We start from the raw sequence: 14426 nt of genomic DNA, 5'->3' as shown, positions 1-14426 counted from the left end.
AATTTCAGCACATCAGGTGGCAGTCTCAAGGGGGTCTCTGTGACCGAACCTGTCACAGCAGGACTCAGGTTTTGTTCTCCTGCAATCACAACATTAACCATGACATCATAATAATGCAACCTATTGGTATGTAGTATAGTGAGAATTTCAGGACAGCGGCAAAAGAGATTGTGTGCCAAATACTGCTCTCAATGGAGTCAGTGGAATTACTCCTGATTTGCATAAATATAAGCAAGAATAAAATTAGACTTGAGACTCTTCAGCTAATACAGTAAGTTAGTTGCATCTGTAGCAACTGCTAAGCTATGAGAGGATACTGAGTCTGATTTTGATGCCACATCAAGTTTCTGTTGACTTCAGATGAGTTACTTCTGATTTATGCCACTGTAAGTGAGATCAGAATCAGGCCTGTTATTCACCGTCATTGTTTTGGTCACAGCTAAAATGGCAAAGGGGGTGGGGGAATGTAATGATGGGAAACATCATGAAAGGAAATGGTGCAAGCAGATTTGTTTATTGAGTGGCATCTTATCAAGTCAGATCACAGGAAACACTACATGGGCTTTATTGCCCTTCCTTTTAAACCCAGATCATGAAGGAGAGGAGGGTGGAATTCTTCTACACATCCACACACTATTCTTGCATTGACACGTGTGTACACAGTTTATAGAGTCATCTATACATGCAAGTGACAGAACTTAAATGAGCAAAATCCATTCACCTTGGTGCTAGAAGAGTGTATTCATGTGTTACATGTACAAAGTTGCATGCACACAAATGGAGGCTAGTCAGGGCCCCTAGTGCAGATCAAGCTGTTTTTTATTATAGTTACTAGGTGCTATGGAAATATTAAGAATAATAATTAATAGTAGTAGCACTTAGCTTGTATATTAATGGGTTTCATCTCTAGTGCTCAAAGTGCTACGTAAGAGAGATGAACACGCATTTGCCATGTAAAGGTAAGAACATAATAAACCTACTTCATGAGGTTAGGGATAAACATAATCTTGAGAATAGATAAAGAAATATGAAAGTGAAAAATAATAAAAAGAGTTTATACATGTGATTCTAACAGACCAACAAAGCAGCTTTTAAGGTGGTGGCTATTGCATAAAATAATGCATCATGTAACATAGCAAAGTTCCAGCTAAGAAAAAAAAAATGTGGGGAAAATTAACACAGGAGGGGACAGATAGCTTCTTTCATATAATTCATTATTCGGACTATTTGTTCTCAGACTGTATTGGAGAATGTACGGTAGTGGATGAGCAGAAACGAAGGGAGGCATGCAGAAATGTCACAGAACGCTGGTCAGTCTAATTGAAAATAAACTCTACAAGAATAAGGACCCACTGAGCCAGGATAGTGGTGAGTCGGTAGTGATGCTTATTATGGGTGTGCTGTTAATCATACACAACTTGAACTGGTAACAGTAATAATATGCAGCAAGTGTGAACATGAAGTAGATCTATTTATCATGTGACCTTTGGGAGGTAGAAGCCTGTACCTACTTTGCATTCAATGAACTGATTTTTTCCCTCTCTGTCTCAGGGTCCTGACCCTTATTCTTCTCTTTCTGTGAAGGGGGGGTGCTGTTACTTACCCTTTTTATGTGACTTGACTTCCTAATTTTCCTCACTTTGGGCTTAATCCTGAAAGGTATTGAGCACTTCTTGAATTTGCACTAAAGGTAGTTCACATGACTGCGGCCCTTATACTTGAGGGTTTTGGCTTCCAAACTGCTAGAGACAAGTCGTAGTTTCAAACAACGACATTAATAAAGTCATGGCCAAGGTTTCCAGTGTGCTGTATGAGAATCAGACACACAAGGGCACAGCTTCAAAGCAGCATATAGGGAAGTCATGGTAGGCTCAGAAATCCTGTTAATAAATAATAGGATTTGTGCACACACAAACCATTCCACCTGAACACATTTTACCTACTCTGCACCATTCAGTGCTGAATCAGGAGGGAGTGCTTATTATTGGCTAAGACAAGAGATGGAGTGGGTTCTATTTCCAACCTTTTACTCACTCCATGTAGCTGTGCGCTCTATTTTCCTTGGTTTATCTGTCTGCACGGTGAGGATAATAATGATCTGATTCACTGGGGATCTGTAACCTTCCATAAAGAGCTTTGAGATCTTCCGATCCTGTGGAAAATGAAAGGTATTAAGGTAACTCTCGGTCTTGGATCTAGATGCCAGGCCTTTGGCTTTCCCAGACTAGACTATTGCAATGTGCTGTACCTGGGGGTTACACCTGAAGAGAAACCAGGAGCTACTGCCACTGCAAAAAGCAGCTGTTTTCTTGGCAGTGACAACTGTACTGACTCCATATATGCTTTTAGGTGCCATTTGAAGGTACTGACTGGTGATATGAAAGGCTGCATCTTGCTTCATGTTCCCCTGCTGCCTTTGAGGTCTGCTAGTGTGCTCAGGCAAACAGTCACACCTATAACCAGCTGGTTACTGATGGCCAAGCATTTTCCATGTAGGGCCTTCAACTCCTGATTTATCCTCCCATCAGAGACTGTGTTTGTTAGGCCCTGTCATAAAGGTTATCTCTGCTGTTTGTTTACTTTCAGGAATGTCTTTTATCTTTTATTCTGGTGCAAGTAATGTGTGTTTTCTTACATAATGCACATGCAACCTGAGACGCAACATTGGCCGCATTTTAGAAATTAAAGGGCCAATGGAACTTTAATGACCATAAGTGGTCAGGATCTCATCTGGAAGACAGGACCTTCAGCACCACATTGCCCCTAACATCATATTGGGTGCATCTGCACAGCAGCACAGAAGTGTAACCTCTAGCTCAGGAAGACTTATGCGCACTAGCTCAGCTGGAGCTAACAATTAAAAATAGCAGTGTGGCCCTGGTGGCACAGGAAGCAGCTTGGGCTGTCCACCTGAGTACTTCATCAGGGGATTATTGGTCAGGACTGTACTCAGGCAGCTAGTCCGAGCTGCTACCTGTGCCACTAGGGCCATTTTAGGCACTAGTTTGAGCAGAGCTAGCGCATGTCTGTCCACCGAAACTGGGAATCGCACCTCCCAGTTGCTGTGTAGATGAACCCACGGGGGCATTAACATACCCAGTCCTTCTCTGTTGGAAGTCAGTGGCAAATCTATTGACTTTGACAGATGGAAGACTGGATTCTAGATTAACTCTGGTTCAGAGAGAAGAGTCACCTAGTGCCTCACAGATACCATCTTCTACAGCACCTGCAGAGGTTTCCCAGAACACTAGCCTGATCCAGAGATGTTTAGATTATGAGATTTGATGGCTATTACTGTCAAAATAAGCATTTTACTTTTTGTTCTCTAGTTAGCATATGTCTTCCAGCACTTATTTAGCATAGGGGTCTTTATCTCCTGATAACATCCTATTACATTTGGAATCATCCCTTAAATAATGGCCAGCCAACCAGCCCCTGGATTGGCTGACAACAATTACATGTGGGATAATAGGAGTATAATTACCCTATTTTTTGCTGCTTAATTAGGTTCTCAGATTTGAAGTGCCCTGTCTCTTGGAAACCGCAAGCAGGGAGATTCTGAGCACAGTTATAAATGCATTTTGGAAGTTGACACAGTACTAGAAATGGTTTGAGAGCTTCAAGTGCTTTTCCTCCCAGTATGACATGACCTTCACCCAGATTGAAAACATTCATTCCAGTGGGACAGCTGAGTAAACTCCATGCCATGTTAGTACTTGTCTTCCTCAGCTGCGTGGCAATGGCCTCTCAATCAAGGCATGCTCTTGCAAACCTGGTTAAAATAAACTAGGGTGGTTAGCACTGGCATCGTGCCTTTCATTTGTGAAGTCTGCAGGCTCTCCCAGGGAGAAACTTGTCCCTGTTAGAAAAACCTACATCCATTCAGCTAAATCTTCACAACTACAGTAGCATTGGAAAAGTCAATATTGGTTTGAAATGATTGAACCACTTTATGAAATAATGAATGTCATGAATTCTAATTAATTTACATATGCATTAAAGTCCACTGTCACAAAAGACCTTATTTCTCTTTCAAGCATATGAAATTAAATATGTTTTCCTGTTGTGATTTCATATATACACACAGTTAATACCTCTCCCCAATACAACCTGCTCACCACCATATATCATGTTCATTACAGACCATATGTAACTCAGCATAGTGGCACCAAGTCTAGTGGTTCAAAGAAATAGGTGAACTTGCTGTGATCTCTAATATATATTTGTTTCTGTGAACTGCAGCTCACAGTAGTGCCAGGAAACCGCCCAGCAGTTCAGTCTTCAAAGAGCTATCTATCTCTTTCTTTCTAATGGAGCAGCACTGGAAAAGTACTAAGGCCCAAGGGCCTGATCCTGCTCCCAGGGGAATTTTGCCATGACTTGAACTGGAGCAGAATAGGCCCCTAGAAAGTCTAAATTGATTTAACCTAAATCTTCCTGCCCACTTCCCATGCATGTTATATCAACTTACCTCCCTGTAGATTTTCTCACTTGGATGCCTAGCCACCTACCAACACAACATACATCTCTGCCCTTACACATCATCTCCAAATTTGGGCTTCAGACTCTGATTTCAATGAAAGGATTTTCATATATTTTCCACATATGCGGATCTCCTACTTGGTAACATAATTGACTGGTATTTAATAGAAGTGGCTATATTATAACTTAAACCAATATTTACAAATACAATTCTTCAGATTCTCCAGTAAGTACAAGTATTAAAAAAAATCTTGCTCTCCTTCAAATATCTCCCTTAAAACTCTCACTTCTGCTGGGATGCCTACATAAAACAGCAGTTAACTCTGGTGGTCAGAGTGCTGTGACAACTGCTTAGCACACTGTTCATTATCATCTAATGCAGAAGTCCCCAAACTGTGGGGCATGCCCTCCTAGGAGGGCGCAGAGAAGCTTTTGGGGGGTCTGGCCAACCCCCGGAGGGGTAGGGAAGGAGTGCCACCCAGCTCTGCTCCAGGCCCCGCAACCAGGGATCCGGCTGCCGGCCCCACGTCCAGGCCTCTGCACTTGGTGCCCTGGCCGCTGGCCTCGCCCCAGCCTCAGCTCCATCCCTGCCCCAGTCTTGGCCCCCCAACCCATCTGCTTTCCCCCCTTCACCTCCCAGACCTGTGGACCCTATCCCAGCCCCGGCTCTGGGAGTGTGGGGGGGAACAGGGTACAGGCAAGGGGAGGGGGGTCACGATGTAAAAAAGTTTGAGGACCCCTAATCTAATGGCTGCCTTGTGCTTCCCTGGTCTGTTTATTGTACCCACCTGTTATCTCTCATCTACTACTTAGATTGTAAACTCTTCTAGCAGGAACAAGCTTTTGTGTTCATACAGGACCTAGCACAGATGGGCTCTGATCCTTGGCTGTGGCTCTGAGGCATTTCTTCAGCACTCCTTCTACTAACGCAGTACTAATAATAATTAATAAAACTACAAACCTTTTCCCTTGTTACCTATTAGACCAAATCATAATCCTATCGTAACAAGTTGATTTTCCCACCAAAGGTTAGGTGATGGTGTGTAAATGATAGCCCCTCTCAGAGTACATAGTGTAGGGTGGGAACAAAGAGATTTGCTTAATAGAAATGAAATAATCTAATAATACATATTGAACTTCCAACTGCAAATGACTTATCCAGACTGCAAGGAGCTATCACGTTTCGGAGATTGCTTTAGTCAAATGGAGGAAATTAATATACAGAATAGAATATTAGTATAGTGTTAAATGAAAAGTGTATATAGGCAGCAAGAGGAAAATTAATCAATAAAAAGCAAGTTTAGAATATTTTTTTCTCATCTGGTGATACATTTAAAAGTTAAAAAAATGAAGCTAGCAATCTAACTTATACCAGTAATTATGAAAATGGATCTAGTGCTCACGGATTTGAAGGTAAAATAAATTAGCTGGAAGAAGTTCTTCATCTGAGTGTTTTATGATAAGAATAAAATTGGAGGTTTGATTGAATTATTATTAATATACTCTTTAGGTCCCGTAGAAACCAGTGCATAGGGGCTCTTAGAGCTATTCTAATTGAAACAAAAAATCAGTGGCGTGGAAAGTGCCCTGACTCTTCAAGATATGTCAAAGTATGTAACATGGTAGACACATTGGGGTTTGGAGAACAGTGACAACTACAAGCTGACCTTTAGTGAATTTAATCTGCAAATGGGTTCCTGCATAGGACAGCTAATGTTTTTAGTTATTGTAAAGGCTTGCTCCTGGATTTTAGAGAGCTGAGAATAAATGAATTCAGCAAAGCAGCACTACAAACATTGCATAACAAACAGGTGGATTGTGGAAGTATTTAAATTATATGCTGAGAAAATTTGCAGGGTTTATGAATGTACAAATATAAGTAATGTACAATGGGGAGAACAATATCTCCATTCAATAAAGGAAAAAGGTGTTGACACTCATTGAAATTGGAATAATTGGGAGACTGAGAGAAGGCCGCTGAAGAAAAAATGATGGTTTGTTGTTGATTTGTGTTTATTTAGCAATATTCTCGGCAATTCCAGGGGTTTGTTACCTTGTTAAACATTTGCTTTCGATTGAAACTTGTGATTTTAGGTCTGAATGTGAGAGAAAAAATTGTAAATCATAAAATTTGAAGAGGAAAGCAGTTGGATTTTTTTTAAGAACATGGGGTGCACAGTCTAGTCTCCCCATTTTAAAGATGGGAAAAATGAGGTACCGAAAGGTGTATTAACTTGCCTAAAGTCATCAGAAGACCAGATCCAGGATTTGAACTAAGGTCTCCTAACCCTGAATCTAGGGCTGTATTCTCTAGGCCACACTACCTTCTCATATAGTTTAATGAGTTATAAGTGACACAAGTAAAAAGATTTTTCTTTTCAATATGTGATTTATGTGTTTTGCAGGCCAGCATTTTACAGCAGTATTCCAGTCATACAAGTGTGTACTTTGGTATTAAAAATGGGGCTAGGTTCTGCTCTCAGTAGCACTGAGGTAAATCTGGAGTAACTATGGATTTAACCTAGTATAACCGTGAGCAGAATCTAGCCTGAAATATGCTGAAGTTGCCTAATTTAAAACTGTCTGTTGAGCATACGCAACAACTTGTTTTCAACAATAATTTGACAAGGATTTTTGGTAGGTGAACTTTCTGCATATGGCTCTGTGAGGCATTACACCTCCGATGGAATGTTTATGGCTTGTCAGATCACTAATCCCCATGTCAATGAATGCCCTATGACATGACAAGCTGATCAATCTCTGAAATGATATGTGCATAACTGAGCTCCTGAGTTGGCCTGGGCACATTTTTACACTGTTTTGCATCAACCATTCCCCTACATTGTGACAAAAATCCATCGAGGGAACCATGGAATGAAGAATCTAAGAATTCACCTTTCCCTAACAAGGTCATGACATTACAGGGAGGGAGCTATTGCACCAGCTTGCCAATAGTGTTCATCTTAAAAGGATCCCACACCCGTTCCAAAGGCATGATACAATGGCTTAGAATAGATTGTCCTGTCAGTGAGCCCTTTATGCAGGAGTCCTTAAGCCCTCATTAACAGATACTATCTTCTGCACTGAAACAAGCAGCTTCAAAGAAACCAGTGCAATCTCAGCTGAATAATGAAGAATATAGAATCTTGCACTCTTCCAATGAGATTTTAATTATGATACTATAATCAGGAAAGGCAATCAAACCCCTGTGTGTTGCAATGGTATCCAATGTCTTTCTCCATTCACTGCACATCCATGGTGCCCTCTTTGATCACAGTAATAATAATGCTCACCAGTCACATAGCCCTTTATTAGCCAGATAGATTCTCTCCTGCATCAAAGTTGTGCTTGGAGTTGGCAAGAGGGGTGAGCATCAAGCCTCCCTGATCTTGAGGAGTGGCCCCGACCATTTAGCATTGCTGTTGGCACCTGTAAATTGCATCACTGATGTAAAGTGCACATCAGTGGAGGATTGGAATAATGGAACAGAGCTCTGCTGTGTTCCCTCTCAACACCTGACACACCTGAATGTCTGGAGGAGGGGTGGGATCAGAGGGACAGACCCAGAGCCAACACATGTGCCCAGCAAAGAGTGCCCCTCTGACAGGGCAATTTGCTACTGGGAACGTGTGGCCAGATTATATCCCCTTTATGCCACTTGAGTGGTGCAAAGGGCCAGTATCTCAATGGAGAATCTGGCTTTATATGTTCAAAACTGGTTATAACAATTAATTAATCCTCACAACATCTGGGGGTGGTAAATGGGAAAGTGTTATTGTCTCAATCTTTGTCTGTAAGATTAAGTGTCGTGTCTAAGAGTACACAGTGACCCACTGGCAGAGATGGAATTAGAATTTGGAGCCTCCTGACTTCCATCTTGATGCTCATTCCTTCAAACTGATTCCCAACACACAGAGCCCTTGCATGATGAAAATGTCTTGTACATCAAAGTCATAATAATAATTTTCAATTTTACCGTTTTCAATTATTTAAGTGGGGATTGGAGGGTGGGGAGAATTTTCCTGCTTCTGATGGGTTTCTTCCTTGTCTGTACCATTGCCAGGGTTTACTTTTTCCCTGAATCATAAAGAATATTCTGAAGAATTGTTTTGCCTTTGGACTGCACCAGATGGCATGTACAATACATGGCATGTACTTCCAAACATAGGTTCAGAAGAGAATAGTCCAAAACTCCCCAATAAAGACACAGTAAATAACTCATTTTCAACTCTGGTGGCATGCCATGGAAGATCTCAGAGCATTTTACACACAGCAAGAAACCAGTGAAGGACAGAAGTCTTAATATCTTCGTTTTACTTGAAAGGAAACTGAGGCACCAAGAAGTTAAGTGACTTGATTATTTGAGTACATACTCAATGGCAGAGCTGGGAATAGAATCCAGTAGTCTTCGGTCTCCTACTCTAGCCACTAGATCACTTATAATTCATCTCCTGTCTATATTATTATTATTATTTATTAATTTGTATTGTAGTAGTGACTAGGAGCCCTAATCATGGACCAAGACCCCATTGTGCTAGGTGTTGGACTAATAATAACATAATACATTAAATAATAATTTATCACATCTATAATTCCCAATCCATTGTGTTGGACACTGTATAAAAATATAAATATGAATAAAAAGTCCCTTTCCCAAAGGGTTTACAATCTAACCACAAGAATCTAACCATCTTAAGGCTAATATAGCATTGTGCTGGAAGGGATAATGGGTCTGATTCTGCACTTTCACCATTTTTACACTGGCCAAACTCCATTTGCTTCAGTGCAGGTTACAATTAATTTACAGCCCTGTAAGTGAGAGCTGACTCCCGTCCCCTGCGGGCTCAGCATTAAAGACAAATACCAGACTAATTTACTACTGATACTGGCACCAAAATGATTACAGTCAGGTCTCCTTAGGCATGTAAATGGTGGCGTGAAAAACTATACCACAACTGTTGATCCATTACATGCATCCTTTGTGCCCACTGCAATAACAGGGCACCGTACTTGCAGTGATGAAAATGTCCTGCCTTCCATAGCAGGACATTAAAACTATTAAAACTTCAGGTCATTGTCTTCCTTGCCACTTCCCTTCATGACAGTATGCCTGGTTGCTGTGCAAATTGGTCTTTCTAAGGTCTGTTGATATCTGGTCCATGTATTGAGTCTTTGGCCTCCCTTTGAGTCATCTTCCATCCATGATAACTGCAAGGGCCATCCTACCGATATAGCTCCAGGTCTCTGCTGGACATATCCATATCAACGTAGCCTAACCTCCCTCAACTTGTCTTCATGTGGGGCCACTCATATTAGGTCCCTCATAACCTAATTTTGCTGCCTAACCATCTGACCATCTTCATTTCCATAGTGGAGAGCCCACGGATGTCTTTTCTCGGGGCTGGCCAAGTGTCTGTTCTGTACATTAGAATGGTGTCAAATTACATTTTACACACTCTACTCAAACTTCAGGTATATGAAAATATATATCAATATTCTCCTCCTCTTTTGATGGCAGTAAGAAGGTCCAGATGCCCAGCTATGGAAGTTATTTTTCCAGCACTGGCATCTGTCTCACTGGCACTCTCATTTGACTTGCACAGAAGCAGGGTGCACTTAACTGACCAGTTGCCCATTTAGTAACCACTAAAGGAAATTCATGTTGCATTTTATTGCCATCATATCTGCTATTTACTATGGGATATATTACGGTTTTTAAGCAATAGCCTTCAGTAGGAGTCAGGGTGTTTGTGTGGGAGGGGAGGGGGAGGGGGAGGGGGGGTCAGGCATCAAAAAGGAGCCCCTGGGATCATTTTGGCTCATTCAGCAAAAATGTCTGGGTGGGGAGCAGATGCTGGGATAAGAGCAGCACCCCCTTTAAAAGGTTGCAGTATGTGCTAACCCTACCCATACTGCTCCACTTGTCACTGCAGAAGGCAGGAGGGGCCCTTTTTCCATGTCCTCTTTGTGGAGTCTAGCATTGGTGTCAGTGCAAAATATCTCACTGTCAGGAACACAAGAACCCAGCCTGTGGATGCACAAATGGAAGGGAAACTTCTGCATTCTCTCTTCCTTCCCCAAAATGCCCTCTCAGGGCTAGTCAAAATCTAGGTAAAATTCTGGCTGGTGCCTGCCATGGGCACCTCCCAGAAAACCCATACTGAGAGGAGCCAGGCATGGCAATTGTCTGTCCTGTGCTTGGCTCCCCAGCAATTTCTGTCAAAGGGAGGCTTGAGGCTTTGGATCAGGCCTCAAACCTTAAGGTGCTCTGCCCTGTGTGATCGCTCATAAGCGACCCTGCAACAGCACACCTGTGTGCATAGTCCATCTTTATGTTAGGAATAATTAAAAAGGGGATAGAGAATAAGACTGAGAATATATTATTGCCCTTATATAAATCCATGGTACGCCCATATCTTGAATACTGTGTACAGATGTGGTCTCCTCACCTCAAAAAAGATATACTGGCACTAGAAAAGGTTCAGAAAAGGGCAACTAAAATGATTAGGGGTTTGGAGAGGGTCCCATATGAGGAAAGATTAAAGAGGCTAGGACTCTTCAGCTTGGAAAAGAGGCGATTAAGGGGGGATATGATAGAGGTATATAAAATCATGAGTGAGGAGAAAGTGGATAAGGAAAAGTTATTTACTTATTCCCATAATACAAGAACTAGGGGTCACCAACTGAAATTAATAGGCAGCAGGTTTAAAACAAATACAAGAAAGTTCTTCTTCATGCAGCGCACAGTCAACTTGTGGAACTCCTTACCTGAGGAGATTGTGAAGGCTAGGACTATAACAGCGTTTAAAAGAGAACTGGATAAATTCATGGTGGTTAAGTCCATAAATGGCTATTAGCCAGAATGGGTAAGGAATGGTGTCCCTAGCCTCTGTTTGTCTGAGGATGGAGATGGATGGCAGGAGAGAGATCACCTGATCATTGTCTGTTAGGTTCACTCCCTCTGGGGCACCTGGCATTGGCCACTGTCGGTAGACAGATATTGGGCTAGATGGACCTTTGGTCTGACCCGGTACGGCCGTTCTTATGTTCTTATTATGTTCTTATGAGAAACGCTATGACAACAAACCACATTATACATATGGGACAGAGAAAAAAACATTCTGATCATTGCTATTCATTATTTGTACTGTGTAAGTGCCTAGGCACTGTGCAAATTCAGAACAAAATAGACAGTACCTGCCGCAAGGACCTTACAATAAGGGGAGAGGTTCCATTTTCAAGTTTCCAAGGGACTATGGCTACCTCAGTGATTTTAACAAGAATGCCTTGTAAAGTCTCATCTGATTAGAAGATAGTGGCTGGACATGAACCTTAATATAAAACCTCACATGTAGGTATTAAACCTATTGAAATTCTGTGCCTATTTGATTGTCAAACTGAATTTAGTGATGGCAACCTCAAGTATCCAAAAATCATGAGTCAGCCCCTTCCAAAATCATGAACTTTAAATATAACAATAATACACTAGAGATTGTTTTTATTTACCTTCTGGATTATGAACCTTTAGGATGCAATTAGGTCAGATTCTCAGGCTCCTCTCTGCAACCAGGAGGCTTAGAAGCTTTCATTTTTTTAATGAAAGCTGAGATATGCATATATTTACATGATGGAAAACTAAGGCTTTAAGAAATACACCAATGATCCTGGGACTCATGATAAAATCTTGAGAATAGGCAGCTAGATCTGTGCAGAGAACAGAAATTCCATTTTGTGAAGTATTTCGAGGTTTTGAAATCTCGTTTTGTTTTGAATTGGAATGAAACTCAAATTTTTTCTAATGCTCTGTAAAGGAAAAGTCTGATTTTTTTTTAAATTTCCGATTGATTGAAGTGTTTTGTTTTGACAAACAACATCATATTGAGATGTTATGTTTCAATTTGACTCTTATTTTATATTACAAAATAAAAAAATCAAAACAAAAAGTAATTTCAAAATAAAAAATCAAAATGTTTCATTCCAAAAATGTTGAAATGGGATGTTCTGACACTGTTGGAATATTTTCTCTCCCTCCCACCTCCTATTTTTTCTTCAAAATAAAATGTTGGTTAAATCATGATTTTGCAAAGCATTTCGGTTTTGATAGAACTGCATTTTTAGACAGTAAATGGTTTGGTCAATGTTTTTCTGACCAGCTCCATTGGCAACTGAGAACTCTGGGTACATAAATCTTTCGCCACACTGCCTTTTATAACCCATTGTACTTACAACTCTTACATTATACCAGAACAACACTCCCATTCCTTTCAACTGAAATCACTGGAGCTTTGAACAGGCACAAGGGTCTGCCCGCATTGATGTGATTGCAGGATGGGAGCCTTCCTGTGTACGGAACGGCCCTTATTGCTCTTTTCCTCATTGTCCCTCTCCCACTACATCCCACTGTTTGTTTTACTCACAGTTGAATCTTGTCTTAAACTAGACTGTGAGCTCTTTCAGGCAGAGTCTGTCATTCTACCTTGTCTTGTAGCTTGACCCTACAGGCAGCCTCAGGGTCCTAAAACACTAATCCCAGGAAAGGAGCAGTGGAGAGGTCCTCCAAACAGGCTAGAGTGGCTCCAGGGGAAGCAGCTAATCAGAGAGGCTACAGGGAGTGGCTAATCAGGGCCCAGGAGGGCCCTATAAAAAGGAGCTGCAGCACAGGAAACAGTCAGTTTCTTGTTGGAGTGGGAGTTCAGGTGGTGCTCCCGGCTAGTGAAAGAGAACTGTAGCATAATGGACAGCTCTGTGCTAGTAGGGACTGAGGGAGTGAGGAAGAGCTCCTGGCTGGCTGGCTGCTGGGTCTGAGCAAAGGATGAGGGTGGTGGTGAAGGCTGGGGCTGTGGGGATGTGCTCATGGAACTGAAGGCAGTTGTCCTAGAGCAGTGGTTCCCAAACTGGGGTTTGCAAAATGTTACAGAGGGTTCTTGGGGGAACAAAATCCCTAATGGTGGACAGAGCTGTCCCTAGGAACCCTGGGTAGCACAGGGCCAGCAGCCCAGAGCTCCTAGACTTCCAAGAGTTAAGCAGTTCAAAGCAAGCATATCTATCACACTGAGAAGATTTAAACTTCAAGATTCCTTATAAGAAAGGGAGGTGGATATTTTTTGCTATTTTTTAAATTAAATAGGCAGCTAGTATTGTTTTTTAAATTATTATGAAGAACAAGTTTAAACTTTGTTGTAATGTGAGTTGTTTGCCTGGACTGCTCAAGACCTGAATATTTGTGTAGGAGGAACTCTTTGAGTTGGCTTCTTAAATACCTTCATGCTGTTTCACATCTGATACTCCTTGATGAAACATAGGAGCCTTGTCTTACAACAGGCTTATTCAAAGTGATACAAGCTATGAAAGTGAGATCTTGGAAGAGTGTTGCTGTTTTCATAAGGTAATAAATACTGTAATGGTAAATAATTAATAATGAATAGTGTGTAATAAGCATGTCACAAAAACAAATTTTATATTTCCAAGATCACTGCTTTTATAATTTGTACGCAGGTAAAGGAGAAAATCCCTGGAAATACTCATTTTTAAAAGGGGGTTTGTGAGACTTGACATTTTAGTGAAAGGGGTTCACAGGTTGTTAAAGTTTGGGAACCACTGTCCTAGACAGAGACAGCAGCATGTGGCTGTTATTCTTAGGGTCCCTGGGCTGGGACCTGGAGTAGTGGGTTGCTTGTCTTTATTATTGACCCCTTAGATTATTCAAACTTTAATTATATATATTTATATTATTATTATTTACTATTAGCACCTAGGCGCCCCAGGTCATAGATGAAAGCTGCATCGGGTTAGGTGCTGTACAAACAGAACAAAAAGATTGTAAGATTTTGGGGAAGGGATTGTCTAAGTAAAATTTTAAATCTCTAGAATGTAAAAAGTTGAATTTATTCTTCACATCTTACAGTGTTCTTGTATTTCACTCAAGGAAGGCTGGGAAGGAAAGC

Source organism: Mauremys reevesii, linkage group 8, assembly GCF_016161935.1.
Source record: "Mauremys reevesii isolate NIE-2019 linkage group 8, ASM1616193v1, whole genome shotgun sequence".
NCBI classification, from domain to species: domain Eukaryota; kingdom Metazoa; phylum Chordata; order Testudines; family Geoemydidae; genus Mauremys; species Mauremys reevesii.
The sequence above is the reverse complement of the archived record's forward strand: the minus strand, read 5'-3'. Positions refer to the sequence as shown.